This window comes from Mercenaria mercenaria, chromosome 4 (genome assembly GCF_021730395.1).
Source record: "Mercenaria mercenaria strain notata chromosome 4, MADL_Memer_1, whole genome shotgun sequence".
NCBI lineage: Eukaryota > Metazoa > Mollusca > Bivalvia > Venerida > Veneridae > Mercenaria > Mercenaria mercenaria.
The window spans coordinates 69,150,028-69,165,906 of NC_069364.1; the positions used below are offsets into that span (position 1 = coordinate 69,150,028).

The 15,879-nt window shown below is 34.8% G+C and overlaps 1 protein-coding gene across 1 annotated transcript in view; it reads right to left on the bottom strand.

Annotated features, from left to right (window-relative positions):
• The window catches only part of LOC123551989 (N-acetylglucosamine-1-phosphotransferase subunits alpha/beta-like), a 44,159-nt gene that overhangs the window by 15,554 nt on the left and 12,726 nt on the right, over positions 1-15,879 (bottom strand). The gene's annotated exons all lie outside the window — the stretch shown is intronic.

Below are 15,879 nucleotides of genomic sequence, written 5' to 3' on the forward strand. Positions count from 1 at the left end.
GGCAGTTTTAACAAGTGTTAAAATTTAAAACACATTTTACACAACTTGCTTCTTTACGAATAGGTACGATTTATGGTTAATGACTGAGCAAATTTATCGATGCACCTGCTGATATATAATGCCAGTGAAGACTTTCGATATTCAATACATTTAAGACTTTGGAAATGGTTTAAGTAAGATTGAGATTGGGTGCGCACCATAATACGGTTTAAGCTCACAAGTGGTGTTTTTGCCGCTCATCGCTTCAGGGCGGTGCCCTACTGTACTGTGTTCCTTAAAGGTTCGGTCTGCTTTGTATGGGAGCATTTATGTTTGTTCGTAGTGTGCACGTCTGTGTGTTGTGAGTTTCATAATAGAAAGCTTCGTTTTTTGAACATGACTTTCTCTGTTTGATATTTTTCCCTTTATTTTTGAGTAATAAATGGTTTAACATTTCAGCCCGCCCCTGTTCCGTGCCCCGTTTACTATAGAATAAATGTCAAAATACATGCTATACAACGTACGTCGAAACATTCAGTATGTTGATACCTGTGCACGTGCCTTCAGTTTCTTCTCTTCCCGCCTTTACGGAGATGTCCTGCGAGCGACATCATACGGTGTTTGTATTTTGCAACTTATTCCTTTTGCAAGAGCTTGCTCAAAGTTAAAAGGGTTTTAATGACAGATATCTTCATATCATCAAAAAATTACAGTTACCGGTATCATGAACTGCGGAAGCCTTTCACTAATTTTTTTCTACAGAACGTCCGAACTTTTAACCAATTATTATATATGTACTAACATTAAAACTCTTTTAAACCTTGGTCTTATACATCCGGAATACTATGGAGATGGGGTTTAAACAATTAAACATAATGCTTATTTGATGAAATATTTGTAAATTGTGTTACTTTTATATCAAAATAGGATAAAATGTGAAACTCGTTAAGCACAATGTATGTTGGTGATTGACCCCTCTATAGTGAATCGCTACGCTTCCCTATTTGATGGTGCGATGACTAATAAAGTTTAAGACTACTTGATATTTTTCTCCTAGGAAGAATGGAGTAGAATTTTGTCTTACAGCTTAGCTTGCTAAGTCGTGCCCTTAAAAGACAGGCGCTTGGTACTCTGACTTTAGTCAAGTTGCAAAGTACAATTGTGTAATTATACCCTAGATTGACCCTAATTTTATGTTTTACTTGATATCCTCTAGTATATTGTCACTAATGTTAGAGCCTTTCTCACCGGGGAGCAATTTTTATTTACATTGCAATGTTCAACTTGTTGAAAATAGGGTAAGTACGAGGTTGGCATGCCATAAACACGTTTAAACCCCAAGTTTCTATTATGCAGATTATTTTGTTTGTTTGTTTGTCTTAGGTTTAACGCCGTTTTTCAACAATATTTAGTCATGTAACGGCAGACAGTTAACCTAACCAGTGTTCCTCGATTTTGTACCAGTTCAAACCTGTTCTCCGCAAGCAACTGCCAACTTACCAGGAAGAATTGTCAGAGGTTGAGGAGGAATGACTTCAGACACAATGACTTTTATCAAATCGTAACGGAGAACATACGCCCCGCCCCGGGATCGAACTCCCGACCCTGTGATCTGTACAGCTAAGCGGGCGGGTTATTGACCGTTCAAAGGTGGTGCCCTTTTTTGTTTTCTGTCCTTGCGTATATTGTTCTCACTCTTTCTCTTAACTATCTCCACCGCTCCTTCCTCATTTGCGCTCCCTTACATTAGCATCCATTCTCTTTTTACAATGAGTAAGTTTTCTTGCCCACCATGATAGTGGCAGGCGGTGTCCGACTGTTGTTCTTTCCTGCTTGTGTCATCATTGACATTGACATAAAACCGCAAACCATTTTTACCCAAAAAATCTAAAGAATTCTTCTGTTTAAGGGCATATTTGATACGGAGATCACTTATGACAGGTAAATGACAAATAATGATTGCTTTGAGTGAGGTCAGTTCGCCAAAAGTCCAATGAACAGCAGTGACAAAATGATTTGTGTTCTTTGTGCAGTTATTGAATACATCAAGGGGAGGCGAGGGTGGGGTCGGAGCCATTGCATGTTCTACAAACTCTTGTCATCATTGCTTTTGCTTCCCTCCCCCCAACACCTGACCCTTTTTTCTACCCCTAACACTTCCCATTTTTCTGTATTTTGTATATTTAAAATGTGCTTTTGAAGCAAACCGGCTACAATATTTTTTCATTACAGCTTCATTTATTGTGGGCCTACTTTGCGATGCATGGCTTTGCGGCTCTATTTGGGGTGTTCTGTGCTTCCGGGAAATCTACCTATATCTTTTATCTTTCATATATGTTTATAAATCTTTTTACAAAAGCTCGGTTGCTAAGCGGATGTTCTGATTTTTACGCGCATGTGCTGTTTACGTGTAGCAAAAGAACTCTCAACGATAAAAAAAAAATTATCATACCATTACGAATTATTTTGCCACTATAAAGATGATTTCAGTCAAGTAATTTATTATACAGTATATTTTGATTAAAGACATGTATGTTTTTTAATCATATCTTACTTGAAAAGCCTGCGCTTTATTCTTATTTTCGTCAGAAATGAACAAGCATCTCCACATGGTCTATTTCTACACATCATACACATATAAAAGTAGTTCCTTGCATTTAAAAATGTCATACTTTTTTAAGTATATTTGTTGGATATATTTTATTCCGACTTGAATGACATCTTCATACTTGGGTCGCGGCTCCATGTCACTGAAGTTGCTGTTTTAAGTGATCTACCGGAAATCATTACGTAACTATTACGCAAATGACATGATAAAAGACAGGACACCTAGGTAATCAAGACCCTTTCGTGGGTGTCCTCTAATTAGAGCAGATAATAAAATTTAATGAAGCATATAAGATGGCTTTGATGTGATATACTTTAATGCCTCCGGTCAACAATGGCATAATATAAGAACGCACTCGTATTTATATATCATGTGGCGGAGCTGTTTTTTGAATCAAAAATAATCATTTCTAGTATTTTAAAATCTGTATAAGAATATACTTTGGAACTTTAATGTACATTTCCTTTTAAAACAATGAAAGCGTAGTTACAAAAAAAATATAATGTGTAAGATATGAATAAAATCAAGGACTATAACAACATACTAATACAAATCTATTTTTTCTATTTCTTTTATTTACATGCTGGATCATTTTCATATCGAAAACGTATCATGCGCAGGAGTCATTATCCGTTATCTTGAATTCAACAAAGAGTAGAGCAGATAAAAATGTAAGACTGAGTGTGAAACACCACTCCCCGCTACACGCCCCCTCTCTATTAAATCTGGTCGCTGTATTAAACATCCGAACCACTTGATATTTTCAAATAAAAAAAAACTGTCAAATTCGAAGAATTAATAGAAAAAAACAATTTTAAGATGATGATGATTATTATTATTTTTTGAATACGGAATGAATTGATAACCATTTGAGTATAACATGCCTGGTAAACTACAGAGCTACCTCTTTAAGAGGTATACGGTAAACTGCTCTGTCGCAACTTCCGAGGTAGTGCACGTCGCGATAAAAGAACATCAAAGATGGTGATTGTCATCATATTTTTTGCATTTTTACAAACAGTGTATCGAATTTCAAAAATCGGGGAATGGTAGGCGATGTAGATATGATTTAACTTTACAGAGAACTTTATGTTTGCTAATTCATTCTTAATTTGCGGTCGTGGTGATGTTTACCAACAAGCTGATTTAGCAGTAAATTTGGCCATTTCATCATGAAAGCACTTTCATTGTCAAATATTTACACTTTAAGTAATATTAAGAAGCCATCCGAGTAGGCGTGAGATAGCTGTAAAATCTACAATGCATTTGGAAATAAAATGTGTACCGAAAATGGTTCGGGAGTAAAATTATTCACTATTTGTTATGAGAGATAGCTCTGTCGTGAAGGAGATAGTCATGTCGCTAAGGAGATAGCTCTGTGTTGCATTAACAGTTTTGAGCAGTGTTGAATGTATCCGGATATTAGTTATGTCCACTTACGAGATACTATTCAATTATCTCATTTCTATATTTACACATCATTTGCATAATACATATTGAATATTTTCTTATATTTATTTTGCTTGTTTTTTTTATATAGTGCCGTTTAAACAAGTACAAATGTACTTCTGGATTCAGCACCAGTACTAACTTGTTCTAAGCAACTAACTATCAAGTCCTCCTACAGACACATTGTAAAATAGTCAGGGGGTTCAAACTCAAAGCCCATGATCAATAGATCTGCACATTCAAAATTGATCTAAGCGAGCGGGCTATATTTTCTTACAATTGGGCTGTAACTTCATTCAGATATGGGAACATATCTATTTGTTAAAAGTGGTATTTTTCGCCCAGATATGTGAAAATATAAATTTGTTAAGGTATTTTTCGGCGGTATTTTTCGCCTAGATATGTGAACACATATATTTGTAAATGTATTTTTCGGCAAAGGCGGTATTTTTCGCCCAGATATGTGAAAATATATATTTGTTAAGGTATTGTTTGGCAAAATAAATATTGCCCCTTTTCAGTCAACACATAGTTCACTCTTATATTTTCCCATACATAGTCCTCAGTGTCAGTGCTTCGTTTTTGAACAGATGCACATAAAAATTCGCTAGCATGAAATTGCGCGCTAACGGCAGAAAGGCAGTGTCGCGCGGGCTTTAATTCACAAATCGCCAGCATCGCATTTGTCTCTGTTATGTACTGCATGTCAATAAAAGTGACCTTGTAAAAAATCAATATGACAGTGCAACTGATAATTGGTGTTAATTGACACTTTGGTTTGGTGAAGTGTGAAAAAGTATGAAAGAGTTTGAAGTTGCTTGTGCAACCACTCTTAAGCAAACAATTGCAGGTGCGAATAATTACGAATGGACAGATCCAAAACTGTCAATCATTTACAGAAAAAAAGACTGTCCAATCAGGACTGCCAATTGCGATTGACCCAGTTTACAAAATAGACACATGTTTTTTGTTTGTGATACCGCTTGTGAGAACTTCACCTTGGAATGAATAGAATAGCAATAGAGGGAGGAGTCATGTGTAGGTTACTAACCGAGTAGGAGATGTTCATGAATTGAAAATACCCGCGCTCGTGCAAATCGTGTTTCCGCACGACCGGCAATATTTTTAATTTATGAACACCGATCTAGGAGGTAAGTAACTGACCTGCAAAATGTCATATTGATTTATTACTTTTTATTAGCTCACCAGAGCACACAGTGCTCAAGGTAAGCTATTGTGACCGGTCATTGTCCGGCTTCCGTCGTGCGTCGTCCGTCAACAGTTGCCTTGTGAACACTCTAGAGGCCACATTTGTGACCCCCAATCTTTATGATACTAGGTCAGAATGTTAGTCTTGATGATCTCTAGGTCAAATTTGAAACTGGATCATGTGTGGTCAAAAACTTGGTCAGTAGGCCAGATGATAGGCTAAGCTTGTGAATAGTCTAGAGGTCATCAATCTAAATTTTATGAATATCCAGTGTAACATGCAGCCCCTATTGCGTGCATAAGGTTTTTCTTTCAAATGACCAGGTGACCTAGTATTTCATCCAAAATGATCCATATTTCAATTTTACATAGATTTCATCCAGACAAACATTCTGATCAAAATTCATGAAAGATCCATTTTAAAATACAGTTCCAATTGCAAACAGAATTTGTTTTTTTTATTTTTCCTAGTGACCTAGTTTTTTTATCCAAGATAACCCATATTAAAAGCTGACCTAGATTTCATCAAGGCAATCATTCTGACCAAATTTCATGAAAATCAATTGAAAAACTTCAGCCTCTAACACATATTCAAAGCTTTCCTTTGATTTATCCAGGTGACCTAGTTTTTTTATTCCAGTTATTCAAATTTATCCTAGATTTTATCCAGAAAAACATTCTCATCATATTTCATAAAGATAGAGTGTAAAATGCAGTTCCTATTGCATAGATAAGGTATTTCTTTAATTTGACCTAGTGACCTAGTTTTTGACCCCAGATAAAACATTTTCTTACTTGACCTAGATTTTAACAAGACAATCATTTTGACTAAATTTCATGATCAATTGAACAAAAAACAGCCTCTATTGCATACACAAGCTAACTGTTGACAGAGAGACAGATAGACGACTGACGATGGACATCGAGCGATCACAATAACTCACCTGAGCAAAAAGGTTAACTATTCAAAATTTACAATTATAACCTCATGAAAAACCTTCATCAAAACAATATTTGGAAAATTCATACATATGTATATCAAATGGAACAATTACTTTATGTTATTTCAAATGAGGACAACCCAAAGTAAATATTAAAACGTGTAAACTATGAACACAGAGCTCTGTTCATGCAATACAGAGCTATCTCCTTAGCGACATGACTATCTCCTTCATGGCAGAGCTATCTCTCGCAATAAAAAGTGAATAATTTTACTCCCGAACAATTTTCGATACAATTTTTATTTCCAAATGCATTGTATATTTTACAGCTATCTCACGCCTACTCGGTTTGCTTCTTAATGTTAATTAAAATGTAAATATTTGACAATGAAAGTGCTTTCATGACGAAATGGCCAAATTTACTGCTAAATCAGCTTGTTAATAAACATCACCACGACCACAAATTAAGAATAAATTAGCTTACTTCAAGTTCTCTGTAAAGTTAAATCATATCTACATCACCTACCATTCCCCGATTTTTGATATTCGATACACTGTTTGTAAAAATGCAAAAAATATGATGACACTCAGCTTTGTTGATGTTCTTTTATCGCGACGTGCACTACATCGGAAGTTGCGACGGAGCAGTTTACCGTATACCTCTTAAAGAGGTTTTGATTTAGTCATATTTTTTGCTAATCTAGAACATGCAATACATAGTACATACATATTTATAACACATTAAATCAAACAAACATATGATGAAGACGATTTAGGTAAAAAGCAAATGGGTTGGGCCACAAGTTTTACAAACATTAATGACGGCCCTCCCCTGAGATAAGCAATGTAACAAAATGATCAGAGTTGTGTTCAAGATAAATACATACTATAATTATCAAATTTATTTTAAAAAAGAAAAAAAGGAAAAATGTATGTTCTGTTCGCTCTCCACGCCCCCGATGCAACAATGTTGATTTGTAATATAAATATATTTGCTTGTTATCCCCTTACCTCTTGAAAATGACAGCTTCTTATGACTTAAATATTAGTCATTGTTAAATCGTCTCGTATGCTTTATATAGTTGTGCACTTGACTTAAGATTAGAGCGTTGACTCATCTGTTAAATTATCCCAGCCAAAAAGTAATTTTCTGGTACTTATGGGATGATACTGTCGCGTGTTAACAAACAACTGTCGACGTTGAAACGCAAATTTTTGACATTTAAAAAAATAATGTTCTGCATCTTCATTAATATATCCGCATTTACAGACTGAATTATCTCTTAAGTGGTTTGTGAATAAGTCTACATTACGATTGCTGCATTTATTTCGTATTCGTGCGTGATGAATCTGTGGAAATCTCTCTCCGGAAATGAAAAAAAGAAGGTACTAAATGTGGTTTGAATTTTTCTTTTAATTTGTGCTTGAAGTTTGATAAAGAATTGGAGTTGCGTATCTGCCGATCAAGGTTATTCCAAAGATTGACAGATGAAGGTATAACTGAATTTGCATAAATTTGTAGCCGACGTGCAACAGTAGTGTAATCTGCATTGTTTCTTAATTCATAAGTGTTAGTTTCGAATACGGTATCTGGAAATTGTTCTGTTAAATAATTTGGTTACTCTCCACGGCTATATTTATATACCAGTATTAAGTTTTGCATTTGTCTTCTATCTGATAAAGAAACCCAGCCTATTTCATGAAGTAATCTTTCAATAGATACGGATCGAGTTAGACCTGTTACAATTCGCGCTGCGTCGTATTGAATTCCATATAATAAATCTTTTTCGTAAATTGTACAGCTGTCCCAGATTGTCCGAACATATTTAAATAATAGGTCTTAAGTAAGAAATATATATTTGATTCACTGTTTTTCACTTAAGTTTGAATTTCAACATTCTCATTGTTCATAGAATTTTTGCTGCAGATGCAGTTATATTGGAAATATGGTCCATTATTGCTAAATGTTACCCCTAAATGTTTATGACTTTCAAAAAAGGATAAAAGTGTGTCTTAAAAGTAAAGCGTCGGTAAACTGCGATTTTGTTTAGCTAGTGAAATATACATAACTTCAGTTTTTGCTGGATTAAACTTAATTAGCCATTGGTTTGCCAAATGAGATATAATATTCAAATCTGTATTTATCGTTGTCTCGATGTATTTAATGTCATTAGAACTAACTGCTAAAGAGCTATCGTCGGCAAACAATCTTGTTATACTAGAAAGAGAATCAGCAATGTCATTAACGTATATTAAAAAAGCTATCTGCTATCTTCGTTGATGTCTCCTACCAAGACTATATTATTACATATTTCTACCGCCCTATCAAAACAGATACTGATGCGATCCCAAATTTAAACAGCTGAATGCGGAGGTCGGTAAAGATTATATATTAAATAAGTCTTTGTTTCCACTTTTATTTTAAGCCAAATAGATTCCGGTAAAATATTTTCTAGATCCTATAATCTTACTGAATGAATCATTGTCGAAACATAAATCGTAAGACCACCAGAATTTGCGGTATTGTCTTTCCTATACATTCCTATGTATCGGTCCGGTCCAGGATTTTCCTCTATATCTCCTGACAACAGAAATAATAACCTGGCAATTAAAAGAAAATAAGCTGACCAAAACTTGTCAATATACCACGAATGGACATCAACTATATCTAAGCACGCGCTGTTAAACACTGGTAAAACGGTGCAAAAGGAAAAGTAGTAGTTCACTATACTAAAAAAGACTGCATTTATCTGTAAACCATTGTGTATACTTTTTAATAGATCTTTGACTGTATGTGAATATCCAGATATATGGAAATCAGCCACTGTCATGCCTCTATATAAAAAAGGAAATAGAAATACACCGTCAAACTACAGGCCTATTTCTCTGATTAGTTGTGTAGGAAAAGTTATGGAAAGAGTCATGTTCAAACATTTTTACAACCATTTGTATTCAAACGATTTAATATTTTCAAAACAGTCGGGTTTCTTACCAGGTCATTCTACTGTGTATCAATTATTAGATATTTATCACCAAATATGTTCGTCTTACGATAATAAAATACCAACATGTATGGTTTACTGCGATATATCAAAGGCGTTCGATCGAGTATGGCATGAAGGTCTAATTTTCAAATTAAAACAAAACGGAATCGGTGGAAATCTTTTGCAGTGGACCAAAAGTTATCTTTCTAATCGTAATCAAAAGTGTTTATCGGATCGTCTTTCTCAGATCTAAAACTTGTATCGGCTGGTGTCCCCCAAGGCTCGGTCCTTGGTCCTCTATTCTTTTTAGTATATGTTAATGACATTACTGATAATCTATTAAGTGTAGCTCGTCTTTTTGCGGATGATAGTTCTTTAGCTGTCTCATCTTCAGATATAGATTTCATGCAACGCACCTTAAATAATGATCTTCAGATAATAAGTGACTGGTCTCTGCAATGGCTCGTAGAATTTAATCCTAGTAAAACAGAAGTAGTATTTTTTACATTAGGATCAGAACGTAAACCTGCATTGATATTCAATAATGTTAGTCTTGACTTTGTCGAAAGTCATAAACATTTAGGAGTAACATTTAGATCTGATGGAAAATGGCATGATCATATTAATAATATTATGTCATCCGCTTCGAAAGTCCTTGAATCAATGAGATCACTGAAATTTAAAATTAATCGTAATTCATTGAATCAGATATACATATCTTATTTAAGACTCTTATTAGAATATGCATCTGATGTATGGGATGGATGTGCCGACTATGAGAAACAAGCTTTAGAAAAGATTCAGTACGAAGCAGAACGAATTGTAACTGCCTTAACCAGATCAGTCTCCACTGAACGGTTAATGAAGGAAATAGGTTGGATTTCATTAAAAGACAGGCGCACTATTCAAAAACTTGTAACTCTTTATAAAGCAAGACAAGGAAACTTGCCAAGTTATCTAGCAGATATATTTCCTGCAACTGTTTCTGAAACTACTCCCTATCCTCTTCGTAATAACAACGACTATGAAACATTAGCCCGTCGTACTCAGATATACAGTTCCTCTTTTATTCCCTCAGCCACTTTTCTTTGGACCAATCTTGAACTAGACATAAGAAACTCGGAATCAATTAATATTTTCAAAACTAAATTAAAGACAAAATTTAAAGCGCATACCATTCCTAAATACAACTGCGCAGGTGACAGACAAATTTCGGTATATCATGCACGCATGCATAATTACTGTAGTAACCTAAATGGTGATCTCTTTCGTAATCATCTTCGTAATAGACATTTGCGAATTAAGTCTACGTGGACTGTGAACACCTAAGACGATCATTTTTTCAAGGGGACCGTTTCAACGTGATTATTTTAATTTATGTTTCGTAGGAAAACATTCCTATAATGATGGTAAGGTCCAGCAAATGTCACCGAACAGGATAAGATTTGGATTTATCTTTCCGTCCGTCTGTTCACCAGAGAAGTGTTTTGTTATACATATCGCAAAAATATTTGACCTAGCGTCATCACTTTCCTGAAATGTTCTTTAATATTATAAGTTGCGCATCTACGTCAAAGTTGAAAAGATGAGCTTGTCTGGTCGCTATCCGCATTCCATCATCGTCTTCGTCCGACATCAAAAAATCTAAACTGGTTCAGCTGGGATAGGTCAGTAGGTAAATCATTGTGAAAACTGTAGAAAACGTAAGAGCTTGCGTCTCCATTCCTTTGTTGTTATAATACGCCCGGTGGGGACGTCTTTTTGGGATACAACAGGTGTTCATCTAGCCGTCTGTCCGTCTGTCTGTCCGGCTGTCCGATAGCAATTTTGTGTCGACTCCGCTCTGTAACTCGTGAACCTCTAAAAGGATTTTAAACAAACTTGACAAATGTTCTCCACATCAACACGACGTGCAGAGCACCTGTATCAGCCGGCCCGCTTTAAGGTCAAGGTCACTCTTAGGTGTCAAGGTCATATGACTTTGTTTCGTGTCCACTTTTTATCTGTTTGAGGGATTTTAAAGAAACATTGCACAAATGTCCACCACATCGAGACGACGTGCAGAGCGTATGTTTTGGATGGCCAGCTACAAGGTCAATATCTCACTTAGGGGTCAAAGGTCATATAACTTTGTTTCGTGCGCGATGTGTAACTGCTTGAACTGCTTGAAGGATTTTAAAGAAACTTGGCCCAAATGTTCACCACATTATGACGACATGCAGAGCGCATGGCTCGCTTCAATATTTTTTGGTGATATGTGTATCAGTGCTTGACTCTGAATTACAGTAAAAAAAATCCAAGTTAATACGGTGGGACATAACTCTGTCAAAATTCAAATCAGGGTAATGGGGATTGTTTCTCCGTGTATAGACTTTGATGATATAAAAGTATTTTAAGTTTCAAATCAAAAGCTTTAATAGTAACAGAGATATTTAACTTTAGCAAAAAATTTAACAAAAATAATTAAGTAAAAAGGGGGCATAGTTATGTCAAAATTCAAATCAGAGTAATGAAGATTGTTTTTCCTGGTATAGACTTTGATAGTAAATAACTATTTTAAGTTTCAAGTCAATAGCTTTGATAGTAACAGAGATATTTGACCTTATCAAAAAATTTAACCAGAAATTCTAAGTTGAAAAGGGGCATAATTCTATCAAAATTCAAATCAGAGTTATGGGGATTATTTCTTCTGGTGTAGACTTTGATAGTAAATAACTATTTTAAGTTTCAAGTCAATAGCTTTGATAGTAGCAGAGATATTTGACTTTATCTAAAACTTTAAAAAAACGGCGACGCCGACGTCGGAGCGAGTGCAATAGCTCTACTTTTTCTTCGGAAAGTCGAGCTAAAATAGGCACATCCGAATTTATATCATCTACCGCACAGTGATGATATAATAACCCAAACCCTATTGCCGTTATAAACTCTTTTTCCTACCGCGCATAATATAATCAAATTATGTTGAGACGGTCCCATTGAAAAGTCTATCGTTTTAGGTGTCTACAGTCCACATAGACTTAATTCGCAAATGTCTAATAATCCTGTGTGAATGTGGTCATCAAAATGAGGACGCAGAACATTTTTTCTTCAACTGTACTTATTTCAAAACTCAAAGAATTAACTTATTTCGCGATCATCGTATGTTTCATCCGCTAAATTTAGAAACTCTGCTCTTTGGTAGCGGTAGATATACGGATGAGGAGAGTAATTTTATATTCTTACAGGTTCAAAAATACATAAAACAGACTGCAAGATTCAATCAGTAATGTACGATATTATGAATGAGAATATAAAGTTGAGAATATTGTAATGTCTTATATATAAGAATGACTTCCCAAGGAGCCCCCCCCCCCCCCCCCTCTCTCTCTCTCTCTCATAAAAAATATACATGCTTTATTTCATTTTCAAATTTACAAAACCTTTAATTTTTCCCGTCAATTTGTTTCGTTTTATATCTGTTGGGAAGGGCCGTCATCTGATGTTGTAAGAACTTGTGGCCCGACCCATTTGCTTTTTTGTTTGTGTTTTTAAAAAATGTTATATATGGTTGTAAATATTGAAAGAGCAATAAAATATGTTTAAACTAAACTAGTTCATAAACGAGTGATAAACATGGGCAATTAAGCGAGCAACTTTACAATTCCCGACAAGTACTAGTTGTATAAAACATGACTGAAATTTATATTTCTTGTGTAGTCGCTGCCTTCTTACATGAAAAAGTCCAATGGCCGCTCTGTAAGAAACTATGTCATCACCCATCGGGGTAAGTAATAACTGATGTTAAAGAGGTAGCTATATAGTTTACCAGGCGTGTATTACTGGATACATAATCATAGGTTGAACTTTTTTAATTGAACATTTTATTTTCAACTTCGACATGTAATCATATTTCAAGTATCATGTAAGCTAATTGCGACTGGTGGTAAGTTATGTGAGATCACAATAGGAAAATGAACAAAAACTTTATTATAACTATATTGACAATATTGTTTTTCATTTTTCTTAACCTAAATTTATCCAGATCAAAATTGCTGAAAAAATAGCGTGTTAATCCAAAATCATCAATGATAACGCGCATTAGTTAATGTATATCAGCTGTGGGTTTACAAATATCCATATATATTTCCTTTGTCTTGCGGTGCATATTTACTATAAAACAAACTCACTATTGATCGAATAGATTAAAATACAATATAACTCCAACGTAATAAATATTGTGCAGTCATGTCTTTTTGCCCTACGTAGAGTGCGCATGCGCGAAAATTGTTTCCCGTTGCTTAGCAAATAACTCTGTGTAAAAAGGTCTATATCAAATAGTACCAAAGGTGTTAGTAACGTATTCAAAGGCACTGACCTCCAGATTTTGGATGATAGATGATCTTTCTTTCAAATTGTTAGGTCATATTATGAACATTAGAATAAGAGTTTTATTTCTGAACTATTTTGAAAGAGCCAAATCCAGAAAAAAAGATGACCGCGTCGGGAATCGAACCCGCTGTCGTTTCCAATTACGACGCTATGGAGGATTTAGTGTTAAATTCACATTGTATATATATATATATATATATATATATTTTATATTTATTATCGAGACAATCTACCTCGAGTAAAACCGTACAAACGCTTCTCGATTTTCATCGTAAAAAGTAAAAAAAACAACCAGTTCTCATGTGTTTCCGTAGCATAAGGTCTATCATCAGTTAAGTTTCAAAGCAATCTTAGAAATATAGCATTAATTTCCAGATATTGAAAACAGTTGTTGTCGAACGATTTGGAGGCAAGATCTATCTCACATAGTCATCTATTCAATGCCAATAGTTAATTATATAATTATATCATTTTGTTCTCTTACGGACGTCTTTTCTCTCCTGTTCAGTGTAATTTGATGGAGTTCTATATTGTCGAGTTTCAGACTAAAAACATTATCATTTTAACGCCTATTTTTGAGAAGAATAAAAACCGATACTAAACCGAATTGAACAGACCCTCAATTTGCAAAAGTGATAATTTATTAGTTTATGATCGATTTGAAAATTGAAGTATAGAAGAAACACCATATCATATAAGATTTAATGCATACTCATAAATGAATATCAAAATATCTGAATAAAACTGGCAAAACGAAATATTTACGATATATGATTGACAACTTTTTAAGTCTTTGAGTGTACTTCCAAAAAAGATCAGTTCAAGCTTACGTGTTATTTTCCGACAACTATCAAAATAGAGATACACGGACAGAAGGATGGATGAAATGTTTGTGATCTACATACCGGTAACAAGTTTCTGAATCAATGACAAACATTAAAGGAAACCATAATAAAATGATAAGAAAAAGTATTTTCACGCAATCGAAAAATACTGGATATGAAAAAGTAATATGAAATATGATATAGACGAATGAACTTTAAAGACCCACTACAAGCCGGAGACCTTCGTTTTCCTGTGAAAATCATTCTGATAATACCGGTATAGTACAGTTAAACTACAAGAAAGCAAGTAGACAGTTTATTCCCTCATTGGATTTATATGTTTTTCAAAACTTCTTCTACAAACTTATTCAGTTAATCTCTGTTCGATATGGGTTTAACAAGAGGACAATGATGGTCCTGAATCGCTCACCTGTTCCCACATGATCCAATTTTGAGTATGACGTCGTTTTTTTCTATTATTTGACATAGTGACCTAGTTTTTGAGCTCATGTGACCCAGTTTTGAACTTGACCTAGATATCATCAAGATAAAAATTTTTACTAATTTTCATGAAGATCCATTGAAAAATATGGCGTCTAGAGAGGTCACAAGGTTTTTCTATTATCTGACCTATTGACCTAGTTTTCGAAGGTACCTGACCCTGTTCTGAACTTGACCTAGATACCATTTAGTTGAACATTCTCACTAATTTTCATGAAGATCTCATGAAAAATGTGGCCTCTAGAGAGGTCATAAGGTTTTTCTATTATTTGACCTACTGACCTAGTTTTTGATGGCACGTGACCCAGTTTCAAACTTAATCTAGATATCATCAAGTTGAACATTCTGACTAATTTTCATGAAGATCTTATGAAATATATGGCCTCCAGAGAGGTCACACTGTTTTTCTATTTTTAGACCTACTGACCTAGTTTTTGACCGCATGTTACCCAGTTTCGAATTTGACCTAGATTTCATCAAGGTGAACATTCTGACCAATTTTCATAAAGACCCCATGAAAAATGTGACCTCTAGAGTGGTCACTAGCAAAAGTTTATGCACGGACGGACGGACGGACGGACGGACGACGGACGCTGCGCGATCACAAAAGCTCACCTTGTCACTTTTTGACAGGTGAGCTAAAAACATATACAGATAATCATTTTACACTGTAGAAACAAAGTGAGGTCAAACGCAACCGAACACATCAAGTAAAGTGCGTAATGCTATAATTATATTCTTTCAAAAATATTGAGACGTTAATCATATTGTCTTGGCCTAATATATGTCACTGTCGATTTGCAGCTAGATACTATAATTTATTTGTAAATCATGTATTTCATGGAAATATAAAAGAATACAGGTATTCAGTGGCGCGTCTCTAAAACAATAAATCAAAATTATATGACATACAGGGATACACAATGACTTCTAAATCTTACTTGACCAAGTGATTCAGACACTATTAATCATATGGTGGCATATTTCTGCAACGGGATGCAGGGTAGCGTTCGTAA